Source organism: Pan paniscus, chromosome 23, assembly GCF_029289425.2.
Source record: "Pan paniscus chromosome 23, NHGRI_mPanPan1-v2.0_pri, whole genome shotgun sequence".
In the NCBI taxonomy this organism is placed as follows: Eukaryota; Metazoa; Chordata; class Mammalia; order Primates; family Hominidae; genus Pan; species Pan paniscus.
The window spans coordinates 19,659,705-19,675,729 of NC_085927.1; positions in this window are offsets into that span (position 1 = coordinate 19,659,705).

Sequence of the window (16,025 nt, forward strand, 5' to 3'; positions counted from 1 at the left end):
CCATTCAGTTCCATCCGATTCCATTCCATTCTCTTCCTTTGCAGTAAATTCCATTCCATTTCATTCTATTCGTTTCCACTCCTTTTCAGTCCATTCCACTGCAGTCCATTCCAGTCAAGTCCATTCCTTTCCTGTCCATTCCATTTGATTCCATTCCTTTCGATTCCATTCCATATTATTGCATTCCATTCACATCCATTCTATTCGAATAAATTACATTCAAGACCATTCCTTTCTTGTCCATTCTCTTTGAATCCATTCCATTAGAGTCCATTCCATTTGGGTCCCTTCCATTCCATTCTATTCCATTCCATTCCATTCCATTCCATTCCATGCCATTCGGAATGATTCTATTCCATTCGAGTCCATTCCATTCGTGTCCTTTCCATTCCATTGAATTTCATTCCGATCCATTCATTGACATTTAATTCCATTGTATTCCATTCCATTAGTGTCCTTTCCATTGCATTGCATTCCATTCCAATCTATTGGTTGCCATTTAGTTACACTCTATTCCGTTCGTCTTCATTCCATTCCATTCCATTCCGTCCGATTCCATTCCATTCGTTTCCATTCCATTCGAGTCCCTTCCATTTTATTCCATTCCATTTGATATCTTTCCATTAAACCCAATTCCATTCTATTCCTTTCGATTCCCTTCAATACTATTCCATTCGATTCCATTCCATTCCATTCAGTTCCATTTCATTCGACTTCGTTCAATTCCAGTCCATTCCATTCCAGTCCATCCCTTTACGTTCCATTTGATTCCAATCCGTTCGATTCCATTTTGTTCCAATGCAGTCCATTGCAGTCCATTCCACTCCATTCCATTTCATTCGATTGCATTCCATTCTATTCCATTCCAGTCAATTCCATTCCACTTGGTTCCACTCCGTTCCATTCCATTGCATTCCAGTATATTCCATTCCATTGCTTACCATTCCATTCAGTTTGATAAGCTTCCCTTCGATTCCATTCCATTCAAATCAATTACATTGCTATCCAGTACATTCGAGTCCATTCTATTCCAGTCCATTTCATTCCTGTCCATTCCATTCGATTCTATTCCATTCAATTACATTCCATACTGTTGCATTCCATTCCGTTCCATTCCATTCCATTCGAATAAATTCCATTCGAGACCATTCCTTTTGATTCCAATCTATTTAACTCCATTCCTTTCGTGTCCATTATATTTGGGTTCATTCCATTCCATTCCATTCCTTTCTATTCCATTCCATTCCATTTCTTTCGATGCCATTCTATTTGATTCTATTCCATTCTTCTCTATTCCATTCCATTTTGTTCCATCCGATTCCATTACATTTTACTCCTTTCCATTCCATTGATTCCATTCCATTCGTTTCCATTCTATTGGAGTCCATTCCATTCAGGTCCATTCCTTTCCATTGCATTCGATGCCATTCCAGTTGATTCTATTCCATTCGACTCCATTCCATTCCTTTCCGTTCCATCCGATTCCTTTACATTCTATTCCTTTCTATTTCATTTCATTCCATTCCATTCCATTCCTTTCCAGTCCGTTCCATTTGAGTCCATTCAATTGCATTCCACTCTATTCGATATGTTTCGATTACATCCAATTCCATTCTATTCCTTTTGATTCCATTCAATTCCATTCCATTCGAATCCATTCCATTCAGTTCCGTTCGATTCGACTGCATTCCATTCAAGTCCATTCCATTCAGTCCCATTCCGCTCCATTCGATGCCAATCCATTCGATTCCATTTTTTTCAGTCCATTCCATTCGAGTCCATTCCATTCCATCCCATTCCATACCATTCGATGCCATTCCATTTGATTCTATTACATTCGACTCCATTACGTTCCATTCAGTTCCATCTGATTCCATTCCATTCTCTTCCTTTGCAGTAAATTCCATTCCATTTCATTCTATTCGTTTCCACTCCTTTTCAGTCCATTCCACTGCAGTCCATTCCAGTCGATTCCATTCCTTTCATGTCCATTCCATTCGATTCCATTCCTTTCGATTCCATTCCATATTATTGCATTCCATTCACATCCATTCTATTCGAATAAATTACATTCAAGACCATTCCTTTCTTGTCCATTCTCTTTGAATCCATTCCATTAGAGTCCATTCCATTTGGGTCCCTTCCATTCCATTCTATTCCATTCCATTCCATTCCATTCCTTTACATTCCATTCCATGCCATTCCGAATGATTCTATTCCATTCTATTCCATTCCATTAGTGTCCTTTCCATTCCATTGCATTCCATTCCAATCTATTGGTTGCCATTTAATTCCACTCTGTTCCGTTCGTCTTCATTCCATTCCATTCCATTCCGTCCGATTCCATTCCATGCGTTTCCATTCCATTCGAGTCCCTTCCATTTTATTCCATTCCGTTTGATATCTTTCCATTAAACCCAATTCCATTCTAATCTTTTCGATTCCCTTCAATACTATTCCATTCGATTCCATTCCATTCCATTCAGTTCCATTTCATTCGACTTCGTTCAATTCCAGTCCATTCCATTCCAGTCCATCCCTTTACGTTCCATTTGATTCCAATCCGTTCGATTCCATTTTGTCCCAATCCAGTCCATTGCAGTCCATTCCACTCCATTCCATTTCATTCGATTGCATTCCATTCTATTCCATTCCAGTCAATTCCATTCCACTTGGTTCAACTCCGTTCCATTCCATTGCATTCCAGTATATTCCATTCCATTGCTTACCATTCCATTCAGTTTGATAACCTTCCCTTCGATTCCATTCCATTCAAATCAATTACATTGCTATCCAGTACATTCGAGTCCATTCTATTCCATTCCATTTCATTCCTGTCCATTCCATTCGATTCTATTTCATTCGACTACATTCCATACAGTTGCTTTCCATTCCATTCCATTCCATTTGAATAAATTCCATTCGAGACCATTCCTTTTGATTCCAATCTATTTAAGTCCATTCCTTTCGTGTCCATTATATTTGGTTTCATTCCATTCCATTCCATTCCATTCCTTTCTATTCCATTCCATTCCATTTCATTCGATGCCATTCTATTTGATTCTATTCCATTCTTCTCTATTCCATTCCATTTTGTTCCATCCGATTCCATTGCATTTTACTCCTTTCCATTCCATTGATTCCATTCCATTCGTTTCCATTCTATTGGACTCCATTCCATTCAGGTCCATTCCTTTCCATTGCATTCGATGCCATTCCAGTTGATTCTATTCCATTCGGCTCCATTCCATTCCTTTCCATTCCATCCGATTCCTTTACATTCTATTCCTTTCTATTTCATTTCATTCCATTCCATTCCATTCTTTTCCAGTCCGTTCCATTTGAGTCCATTCAATTGCTTTCCATTCTATTCGATATGTTTCGATTACATCCAATTCTTTCTATTCCTTTTGATTCCACTCAATTCCATTCTATTCGAATCCATTCCATTCCGTTCCGTTCGGTTCGACTGCATTCCATTCAAGTCCATTCCATTCCATTCAGTCCCATTCCGTTCCATTCGATGCCAATCCATTCGATTCCATTTTTTTCAGTCCATTCCATTCGAGTCCATTCCATTCCCTCCCATTCCATACCACTCGATGCCATTCCATTTGATTCTATTACATTAGACTCCATTACGTTCCATTCAGTTCCATCCGATTCCATTGCATTCTCTTCCTTTGCAGTAAATTCCATTCCATTTCATTCTATTCGTTTCCACTCCTTTTCAGTTCATTCCACTGCAGTCCATTCCAGTCGAGTCCATTCCTTTCCTGTCCATTCCATTTGATTCCATTCCTTTCGATTCCATTCCATATTATTGCATTCCATTCACATCCATTCTATTCGAATAAATTACATTCAAGACCATTCCTTTCTTGTCCATTCTCTTTGAATCCATTCCATTAGAGTCCATTCCATTTGGGTCCCTTCCATTCCATTCTATTCCATTCCATTCCATTCCATTCCATTCCATGCAATTCCGAATGATTCTATTCCATTCGAGTCCATTCCATTCGTGTCCTTTCTATTCCACTGAATTTCATTCCGATCCATTCGTTGACATTTAATTCCATTCTATTCCATTCCATTAGTGTCCTTTCCATTCCATTGCATTCCATTCCAATCTATTTGTTGCCATTTAATTCCACTCTATTCCGTTCGTCTTCATTCCATCCCATTCCATTCCGTCCGATTCCATTCCATTCGTTTCCATTCCATTCGAGTCCCTTCCATTTTATTCCATTCCATTTGATATCTTTCCATTAAACCCAATTCCATTCTATTCCTTTCGATTCCCTTCAATACTATTCCATTCGATTCCATTCCATTCCATTCAGTTCCATTTCATTCGACTTCGTTCAATTCCAGTCCATTCCATTCCAGTCCATCCCTTTACGTTCCATTTGATTCCAATCCGTTCGATTCCATTTTGTTCCAATCCAGTCCATTGCAGTCCATTCCACTCCATTCCATTTCATTCGATTGCATTCCATTCTATTCCATTCCAGTCAATTCCATTCCACTTGGTTCCACTCCGTTCCATTCCATTGCATTCCAGTATATTCCATTCCATTGCTTACCATTCCATTCAGTTTGATAAGCTTCCCTTCGATTCCATTCCATTCAAATCAATTACATTGCTATCCAGTACATTCGAGTCCATTCTATTCCAGTCCATTTCATTCCTGTCCATTCCATTCGATTCTATTCCATTCAATTACATTCCATACTGTTGCATTCCATTCCATTCCATTCCATTCGAATAAATTCCATTCGAGACCATTCCTTTTGATTCCAATCTATTTAAGTCCATTCCTTTCGTGTCCATTATATTTGGGTTCATTCCATTCCATTCCATTCCTTTCTATTCCATTCCATTCCATTTCATTTGATGCCATTCTATTTGATTCTATTCCATTCTTCTCTATTCCATTCCATTTTCTTCCATCCGATTCCATTACATTTTACTCCTTTACATTCCATTGATTCCATTCCATTCGTTTCCATTCTATTGGAGTCCATGCCATTCAGGTCCATTACTTTCCATTGCATTCGATGGCATTCCAGTTGATTCTATTCCATTCGACTCCATTCCATTCCTTCCCATTCCATGCGATTCCTTTACATTCTATTCCTTTCTATTTCACTTCATTCCATTCCATTCCATTCCTTTCCAGTCCGTTCCATTGGAGTCCATTCAATTGCATTCCATTCTATTCGATATGTTTCGATTACATCCAATTCTTTCTATTCCTTTTGATTCCATTCAATTCCATTCCATTCGAATCCATTCCATTCGGTTCCGTTCGATTCGACTGCATTCCATTCAAGTCCATTCCATTCCATTCAGTCCCATTCCGTTCCATTCGATGCCAATCCATTCGATTCCATTTTTTTCAGTCCATTCCATTCGAGTCCATTCCATTCCATCCCATTCCATACCATTCGATGCCATTCCATTTGATTCTATTACATTCGACTCCATTACGTTCCATTCAGTTCCATCCGATTCCATTCCATTCTCTTCCTTTGCAGTAAATTCCATTCCATTTCATTCTATTCGTTTCCACTCCTTTTCAGTCCATTCCACTGCAGTCCATTCCAGTCGAGTCCATTCCTTTCCTGTCCATTCCATTCGATTCCATTCCTTTTGATTCCATTCCATATTATTGCATTCCATTCACATCCATTCTATTCGAATAAATTACATTCAAGACCATTCCTTTCTTGTCCATTCTCTTTGAATCCATTCCATTAGAGTCCATTCCATTTGGGTCCCTTCCATTCCATTCTATTCCATTCCATTCCATTCCATTCCATTCCATGCCATTCCGAATGATTCTATTCCATTCGAGTCCATTCCATTCGTGTCCTTTCCATTCCATTGAATTTCATTCCGATCCATTCGTTGACATTTAATTCCATTCTATTCCATTCCATTAGTGTCCTTTCCATTCCATTGCATTCCATTCCAATCTATTTGTTGCCATTTAATTACACTCTATTCCGTCCGTCTTCATTCCATTCCATTCCATTCCGTCCGATTCCATTCCATTTGTTTCCATTACATTCAAGTCCCTTCCATTTTATTCCATTCCATTTGATATCTTTCCATTAAACCCAATTCCATTCTATTCCTTTCTATTCCCTTCAATACTATTCCATTCGATTCCATTCCATTCCATTCAGTTCCATTTCATTCGACTTCGTTCAATTCCAGTCCATTCCATTCCAGTCCATCCCTTTACGTTCCATTTGATTCCAATCCGTTCGATTCCATTTTGTTCCAATGCAGTCCATTGCAGTCCATTCCACTCCATTCCATTTCATTCGATTGCATTCCATTCTATTCCATTCCAGTCAATTCCATTCCACTTGGTTCCACTCCGTTCCATTCCATTGCATTCCAGTATATTCCATTCCATTGCTTACCATTCCATTCAGTTTGATAACCTTCCCTTCGATTCCATTCCATTCAAATCAATTACATTGCTATACAGTACATTCGAGTCCATTCTATTCCAGTCCATTTCATTCCTGTCCATTCCATTCGATTCTATTCCATTCAATTACATTCCATACTGTTGCATTCCATTCCATTCCATTCCATTCGAAGAAATTCCATTCGAGACCATTCCTTTTGATTCCAATCTATTTAAGTCCATTCCTTTCGTGTCCATTATATTTGGGTTCATTCCATTCCATTCCATTCCATTCCTTTCTCTTCCATTCCATTCCATTTCATTCGATGCCATTCTATTTGATTCAATTCCATTCTTCTCTATTCCATTCCATTTTGTTCCATCCGATTCCATTACATTTTACTCCTTTCCATTCCATTGATTCCATTCCATTCGTTTCCATTCTATTGGAGTCCATTCCATTCAGGTCCATTCCTTTCCATTGCATTCGATGCCATTCCAGTTGATTCTATTCCATTCGACTCCATTCCATTCCTTTCTATTCCATCCGATTCCTTTACATTCTATTCCTTTCTATTTCATTCCATTCCATTCCATTCCATTCCTTTCCAGTCTGTTCCATTGGAGTCCATTCAATTGCATTCCATTCTATTCGATATGTTTCAATTACATCCAATTCCATTCTATTCCTTTTGATTCCATTCAATTCCATTCCATTCGAATCCATTCCATTCGGTTCTGTTCGATTCGACTGCATTCCATTCAAGTCCATTCCACTCCATTCAGTCCCATTCCATTCCATTCGATGCCAATCAATTCGATTAAATTTTTTTCAGTCCATTCCATTCGAGTCCATTCCATTCCATCCCATTCCATACCATTCGATGCCATTCCATTTGATTCTATTACATTCGACTCCATTACGTTCCATTCAGTTCCATCCGATTCCATTCCATTCTCTTCCTTTGCAGTAAATTCCATTCCATTTCATTCTATTCGTTTCCACTCCTTTTCAGTCCATTCCACTGCAGTCCATTCCAGTCGAGTCCATTCATTTCCTGTCCATTCCATTCGATTCCATTCCTTTCGATTCCATTCCATATTATTGCATTCCATTCACATCCATTCTATTCGAATAAATTACATTCAAGACCATTCCTTTCTTGTCCATTCTCTTTGAATCCATTCCATTAGAGTCCATTCCATTTGGGTCCCTTCCATTCCATTCTATTCCATTCCATTCCATTCCATTCCATTCCATGCCATTCCGAATGATTCTATTCCATTCGAGTCCATTCCATTCGTGTCCTTTCTATTCCACTGAATTTCATTCCGATCCATTCGTTGACATTTAATTCCATTCTATTCCATTCCATTAGTGTCCTTTCCATTCCATTGCCTTCCATTCCAATCTATTTGTTGCCATTTAATTCCACTCTATTCCGTTCGTCTTCATTCCATCCCATTCCATTCCGTCCGATTCCATTCCATTCGTTTCCATTCCATTCGAGTCCCTTCCATTTTATTCCATTCCATTTGATATCTTTCCATTAAACCCAATTCCATTCTATTCCTTTCGATTCCCTTCAATACTATTCCATTCGATTCCATTCCATTCCATTCAGTTCCATTTCATTCGACTTCGTTCAATTCCAGTCCATTCCATTCCAGTCCATCCCTTTACGTTCCATTTGATTCCAATCCGTTCGATTCCATTTTGTTCCAATCCAGTCCATTGCAGTCCATTCCACTCCATTCCATTTCATTCGATTGCATTCCATTCTATTCCATTCCAGTCAATTCCATTCCACTTGGTTCCACTCCGTTCCATTCCATTGCATTCCAGTATATTCCATTCCATTGCTTACCATTCCATTCAGTTTGATAAGCTTCCCTTCGATTCCATTCCATTCAAATCAATTACATTGCTATCCAGTACATTCGAGTCCATTCTATTCCAGTCCATTTCATTCCTGTCCATTCCATTCGATTCTATTCCATTCAATTACATTCCATACTGTTGCATTCCATTCCATTCCATTCCATTCGAATAAATTCCATTCGAGACCATTCCTTTTGATTCCAATCTATTTAAGTCCATTCCTTTCGTGTCCATTATATTTGGGTTCATTCCATTCCATTCCATTCCTTTCTATTCCATTCCATTCCATTTCATTTGATGCCATTCTATTTGATTCTATTCCATTCTTCTCTATTCCATTCCATTTTCTTCCATCCGATTCCATTACATTTTACTCCTTTACATTCCATTGATTCCATTCCATTCGTTTCCATTCTATTGGAGTCCATGCCATTCAGGTCCATTACTTTCCATTGCATTCGATGGCATTCCAGTTGATTCTATTCCATTCGACTCCATTCCATTCCTTCCCATTCCATGCGATTCCTTTACATTCTATTCCTTTCTATTTCACTTCATTCCATTCCATTCCATTACTTTCCAGTCCGTTCCATTGGAGTCCATTCAATTGCATTCCATTCTATTCGATATGTTTCGATTACATCCAATTCTTTCTATTCCTTTTGATTCCATTCAATTCCATTCCATTCGAATCCATTCCATTCGACTCCGTTCGATTCGACTGCATTCCATTCAAGTCCATTCCATTCCATTCAGTCCCATTCCGTTCCATTCGATGCCAATCCATTCGATTCCATTTTTTTCAGTCCATTCCATTCGAGTCCATTCCATTCCATCCCATTCCATACCATTCGATGCCATTCCATTTGATTCTATTACATTCGACTCCATTACGTTCCATTCAGTTACATCCGATTCCATTCCATTCTCTTCCTTTGCAGTAAATTCCATTCCATTTCATTCTATTCGTTTCCACTCCTTTTCAGTCCATTCCACTGCAGTCCATTCCAGTCGAGTCCATTCCTTTCCTGTCCATTCCATTCGATTCCATTCCTTTTGATTCCATTCCATATTATTGCATTCCATTCACATCCATTCTATTCGAATAAATTACATTCAAGACCATTCCTTTCTTGTCCATTCTCTTTGAATCCATTCCATTAGAGTCCATTCCATTTGGGTCCCTTCCATTCCATTCTATTCCATTCCATTCCATTCCATTCCATTCCATGCCATTCCGAATGATTCTATTCCATTCGAGTCCATTCCATTCGTGTCCTTTCCATTCCATTGAATTTCATTCCGATCCATTCGTTGACATTTAATTCCATTCTATTCCATTCCATTAGTGTCCTTTCCATTCCATTGCATTCCATTCCAATCTATTTGTTGCCATTTAATTACACTCTATTCCGTCCGTCTTCATTCCATTCCATTCCATTCCGTCCGATTCCATTCCATTTGTTTCCATTACATTCAAGTCCCTTCCATTTTATTCCATTCCATTTGATATCTTTCCATTAAACCCAATTCCATTCTATTCCTTTCTATTCCCTTCAATACTATTCCATTCGATTCCATTCCATTCCATTCAGTTCCATTTCATTCGACTTCGTTCAATTCCAGTCCATTCCATTCCAGTCCATCCCATTACGTTCCATTTGATTCCAATCCGTTCGATTCCATTTTGTTCCAATGCAGTCCATTGCAGTCCATTCCACTCCATTCCATTTCATTCGATTGCATTCCATTCTATTCCATTCCAGTCAATTCCATTCCACTTGGTTCCACTCCGTTCCATTCCATTGCATTCCAGTATATTCCATTCCATTGCTTACCATTCCATTCAGTTTGATAACCTTCCCTTCGATTCCATTCCATTCAAATCAATTACATTGCTATACAGTACATTCGAGTCCATTCTATTCCAGTCCATTTCATTCCTGTCCATTCCATTCGATTCTATTCCATTCAATTACATTCCATACTGTTGCATTCCATTCCATTCCATTCCATTCGAAGAAATTCCATTCGAGACCATTCCTTTTGATTCCAATCTATTTAAGTCCATTCCTTTCGTGTCCATTATATTTGGGTTCATTCCATTCCATTCCATTCCATTCCTTTCTCTTCCATTCCATTCCATTTCATTCGATGCCATTCTATTTGATTCAATTCCATTCTTCTCTATTCCATTCCATTTTGTTCCATCCGATTCCATTACATTTTACTCCTTTCCATTCCATTGATTCCATTCCATTCGTTTCCATTCTATTGGAGTCCATTCCATTCAGGTCCATTCCTTTCCATTGCATTCGATGCCATTCCAGTTGATTCTATTCCATTCGACTCCATTCCATTCCTTTCCATTCCAAGCGATTCCTTTACATTCTATTCCTTTCCATTTCATGTCATTCCATTCCATTCCATTCTTTTCCAGTCCGTTCCATTGGAGTCCATTAAATTGCATTCCACTCTATTCAATATGTTTCGATTACATCCAATTCCATTCTATTCCTTTTGATTCCATTCAATTCCATTCTATTCGAATCCATTCCATTCGGATCCGTTCGATTCGACTGCATTCCATTCAAGTCCATTCCATTCCATTCAGTCCCATTCCGTTCCATTCGATGCCAATCCATTCGATTCCATTTTTGTCAGTCCATTCCATTCGAGTCCATTCCATTCCATCCCATTCCATCCCATTCGATGCCATTCCATTTGATTCAATTACATTCGACTCCATTACGTTCCATTCAGTTCCATCCGATTCCATTCCATTCTCTTCCTTTGCAGTAAATTCCATTCCATTTCATTCTATTCGTTTCCACTCCTTTTCAGTCCATTCCACTGCAGTCCATTCCAGTCGAGTCCATTCCTTTCCTGTCCATTCCATTTGATTCCATTCCTTTCAATTCCATTCCATATTATTGCATTCCATTCACATCCATTCTATTCGAATAAATTACATTCAAGACCATTCCTTTCTTGTCCATTCTCTTTGAATCCATTCCATTAGAGTCCATTCCATTTGGGTCCCTTCCATTCCATTCTATTCCATTCCATTCCATTCCATTCCATTCCACGCCATTCCGAATGATTCTATTCCATTCGAGTCCATTCCATTCGTGTCCTTTCCATTCCATTGAATTGCATTCCGATCCATTCGTTGACATTTAATTCCATTCTATTCCATTCCATTAGTGTCCTTTCCATTCCATTGCATTCCATTCCAATCTATTGGTTGCCATTTAATTCCACTCTATTCCATTCGTCTTCATTCCATTCCATTCCATTCCGTCCAATTCCATTCCGTTCGTTTCCATTCCATTCGAGTCCCTTCCATTTTATTCCATTCCATTTGATATCTTTCCATTAAACCCAATTCCATTCTATTCCTTTTGATTCCCTTCAATACTATTCCATTCGATTCCATTCCATTCCATTCAGTTCCATTTCATTCGACTTCGTTCAATTCCAGTACATTCCATTCCAGTCCATCCCTTTACGTTCCATTTGATTCCAATCCGTTCGATTCCATTTTGTTCCAATCCAGTCCATTGCAGTCCATTCCACTCCATTCCATTTCATTCGATTGCATTCCATTCTATTCCATTCCAGTCAATTCCATTCCACTTGGTTCCACTCCGTTCCATTCCATTGCATTCCAGTATATTCCATTCCATTGCTTACCATTCCATTCAGTTTGATAACCTTCCCTTCAATTCCATTCCATTCAAATCAATTACATTGCTATCCAGTACATTCGAGTCCATTCTATTCCAGTCCATTTCATTCCTGTCCATTCCATTCGATTCTATTCCATTCAATTACATTCCATACTGTTGCATTCCATTCCATTCCATTCCATTCGAATAAATTCCATTCGAGACCATTCCTTTTGATTCCAATCTATTTAAGTCCATTCCTTTCGTGTCCATTATATTTCGGTTCATTCCATTCCATTCCATTCCATTCCTTTCTATTCCATTCCATTCCATTTCATTCGATGCCATTCTATTTGATTCTATTCCATTCTTCTCTATTCCATTCCATTTTGTTCCATCCATTTCCATTACATTTTACTCCTTTCCATTCCATTGATTCCATTCCATTCGTTTCCATTCTATTGGAGTCCATTCCATTCAGGTCCATTCCTTTCCATTGCATTCGATGCCATTCCAGTTGATTCTATTCCATTCGACTCCATTCCATTCCTTTCCATTCCATGCGATTCCTTTACATTCTATTCCTTTCCATTTCATTTCATTCCATTCCATTCCATTCTTTTCCAGTCCGTTCCATTTGAGTCCATTCAATTGCATTCCATTCTATTCAATATGTTTCGATTACATCCAATTCCATTCTGTTCCTTTTGATTGCATTCAATTCCATTCTATTCGAATCCATTCCATACGGATCCGTTCGATTCTACTGCATTCCATTCAAGTCCATTCCATTCCATTCAGTCCCATTCCGTTCCATTCGATGCCAATCCATTCGATTCCATTTTTTTCAGTCCATTCCATTCGAGTCCATTCCATTCCATCCCATTCCATACCATTCGATGCCATTCCATTTGATTCTATTACATTCGACTCCATTACGTTCCATTCAGTTCCATCCGATTCCATTCCATTCTCTTCCTTTGCAGTAAATTCCATTCCATTTCATTCTATTCGTTTCCACTCCTTTTCAGTCCATTCCACTGCAGTCCATTCCAGTCGAGTCCATTCCTTTCCTGTCCATTCCATTTGATTCCATTCCTTTCAATTCCATTCCATATTATTGCATTCCATTCACATCCATTCTATTCGAATAAATTACATTCAAGACCATTCCTTTCTTGTCCATTCTCTTTGAATCCATTCCATTAGAGTCCATTCCATTTGGGTCCCTTCCATTCCATTCTATTCCATTCCATTCCATTCCATTCCATTCCATTCCATGCCATTCCGAATGACTCTTTTCCATTCGAGTCCATTCCATTCGTGTCCTTTCCATTCCATTGAATTGCATTCCGATCCATTCGTTGACATTTAATTCCATTCTATTCCATTCCATTAGTGTCCTTTCCATTCCATTGCATTCCATTCCAATCTATTGGTTGCCATTTAATTCCACTCTATTCCATTCGTCTTCATTCCATTCCATTCCATTCCGTCCAATTCCATTCCATTCGTTTCCATTCCATTCGAGTCCCTTCCATTTTATTCCATTCCATTTGATATCTTTCCATTAAACCCAATTCCATTCTATTCCTTTTGATTCCCTTCAATACTATTCCATTCGATTCCATTCCATTCCATTCAGTTCCATTTCATTCGACTTCGTTCAATTCCAGTACATTCCATTCCAGTCCATCCCTTTACGTTCCATTTGATTCCAATCCGTTCGATTCCATTTTGTTCCAATCCAGTCCATTGCAGTCCATTCCACTCCATTCCATTTCATTCGATTGCATTCCATTCTATTCCATTCCAGTCAATTCCATTCCACTTGGTTCCACTCCGTTCCATTGCATTGCATTCCAGTATATTCCATTCCATTGCTTACCATTCCATTCAGTTTGATAACCTTCCCTTCAATTCCATTCCATTCAAATCAATTACATTGCTATCCAGTACATTCGAGTCCATTCTATTCCAGTCCATTTCATTCCTGTCCATTCCATTCGATTCTATTCCATTCGATTACATTCCATACTGTTGCATTTCATTCCATTCCATTCCATTCGAAGAAATTCCATTCGAGACCATTCCTTTTGATTCCAATATATTTAAGTCCATTCCTTTCGTGTCCATTGTATTTGGGTTCATTCCATTCCATTCCATTCCATTCCTTTCTATTCCATTCCATTCCATTTCATTCGATGCCATTCTATTTGATTCTATTCCATTCTTCTCTATTCCATTCCATTTTGTTCCATCCATTTCCATTACATTTTACTCCTTTCCATTCCATTGATTCCATTCCATTCGTTTCCATTCTATTGGAGTCCATTCCATTCAGGTCCATTCCTTTCCATTGCATTCGATGCCATTCCAGTTGATTCTATTCCATTCGACTCCATTATATTCCTTTCCATTCCATGCGATTCCTTTACATTCTATTCCTTTCCATTTCATTTCATTCCATTCCATTCCATTCTTTTCCAGTCCGTTCCATTTGAGTCCATTCAATTGCATTCCATTCTATTCAATATGTTTCGATTACATCCAATTCCATTCTATTCCTTTTGATTCCATTCAATTCCATTCTATTCGAATCCATTCCATACGGATCCGTTCGATTCTACTGCATTCCATTCAAGTCCATTCCATTCCATTCAGTCCCATTCCGTTCCATTCGATGCCAATCCATTCGATTCCATTTTTTTCAGTCCATTCCATTCGAGTCCATTCCATTCCATCCCATTCCATCCCATTCGATGCCATTCCATTTGATTCTATTACATTCGACTCCATTACGTTCCATTCAGTTCCATCCGATTCCATTCCATTCTCTTCCTTTGCAGTAAATTCCATTCCATTTCATTCTATTCGTTTCCACTCCTTTTCAGTCCATTCCACTGCAGTCCATTCCAGTCGAGTCCATTCCTTTCCTGTCCATTCCATTTGATTCCATTCCTTTCAATTCCATTCCATATTATTGCATTCCATTCACATCCATTCTATTCGAATAAATTACATTCAAGACCATTCCTTTCTTGTCCATTCTCTTTGAATCCATTCCATTAGAGTCCATTCCATTTGGGTCCCTTCCATTCCATTCTATTCCATTCCATTCCATTCCATTCCATTCCATTCCATTCCATTCCATGCCATTCCGAATGATTCTATTCCATTCGAGTCCATTCCATTCGTGTCCTTTCCATTCCATTGAATTGCATTCCGATCCATTCGTTGACATTTAATTCCATTCTATTCCATTCCATTAGTGTCCTTTCCATTCCATTGCATTCCATTCCAATCTATTGGTTGCCATTTAATTCCACTCTATTCCATTCGTCTTCATTCCATTCCATTCCATTCCGTCCAATTCCATTCCATTCGTTTCCATTCCATTCGAGTCCCTTCCATTTTATTCCATTCCATTTGATATCTTTCCATTAAACCCAATTCCATTCTATTCCTTTTGATTCCCTTCAATACTATTCCATTCGATTCCATTCCATTCCATTCAGTTCCATTTCATTCGACTTCGTTCAATTCCAGTACATTCCATTCCAGTCCATCCCTTTACGTTCCATTTGATTCCAATCCGTTCGATTCCATTTTGTTCCAATCCAGTCCATTGCAGTCCATTCCACTCCATTCCATTTCATTCGATTGCATTCCATTCTATTCCATTCCAGTCAATTCCATTCCACTTGGTTCCACTCCGTTCCATTGCATTGCATTCCAGTATATTCCATTCCATTGCTTACCATTCCATTCAGTTTGATAACCTTCCCTTCAATTCCATTCCATTCAAATCAATTACATTGCTATCCAGTACATTCGAGTCCATTCTATTCCAGTCCATTTCATTCCTGTCCATTCCATTCGATTCTATTCCATTCGATTACATTCCATACTGTTGCATTTCATTCCATTCCATTCCATTCGAAGAAATTCCATTCGAGACCATTCCTTTTGATTCCAATCTATTTAAGTCCATTCCTTTCGTGTCCATTATATTTGGGTTCATTCCATTCCATTCCATTCCAT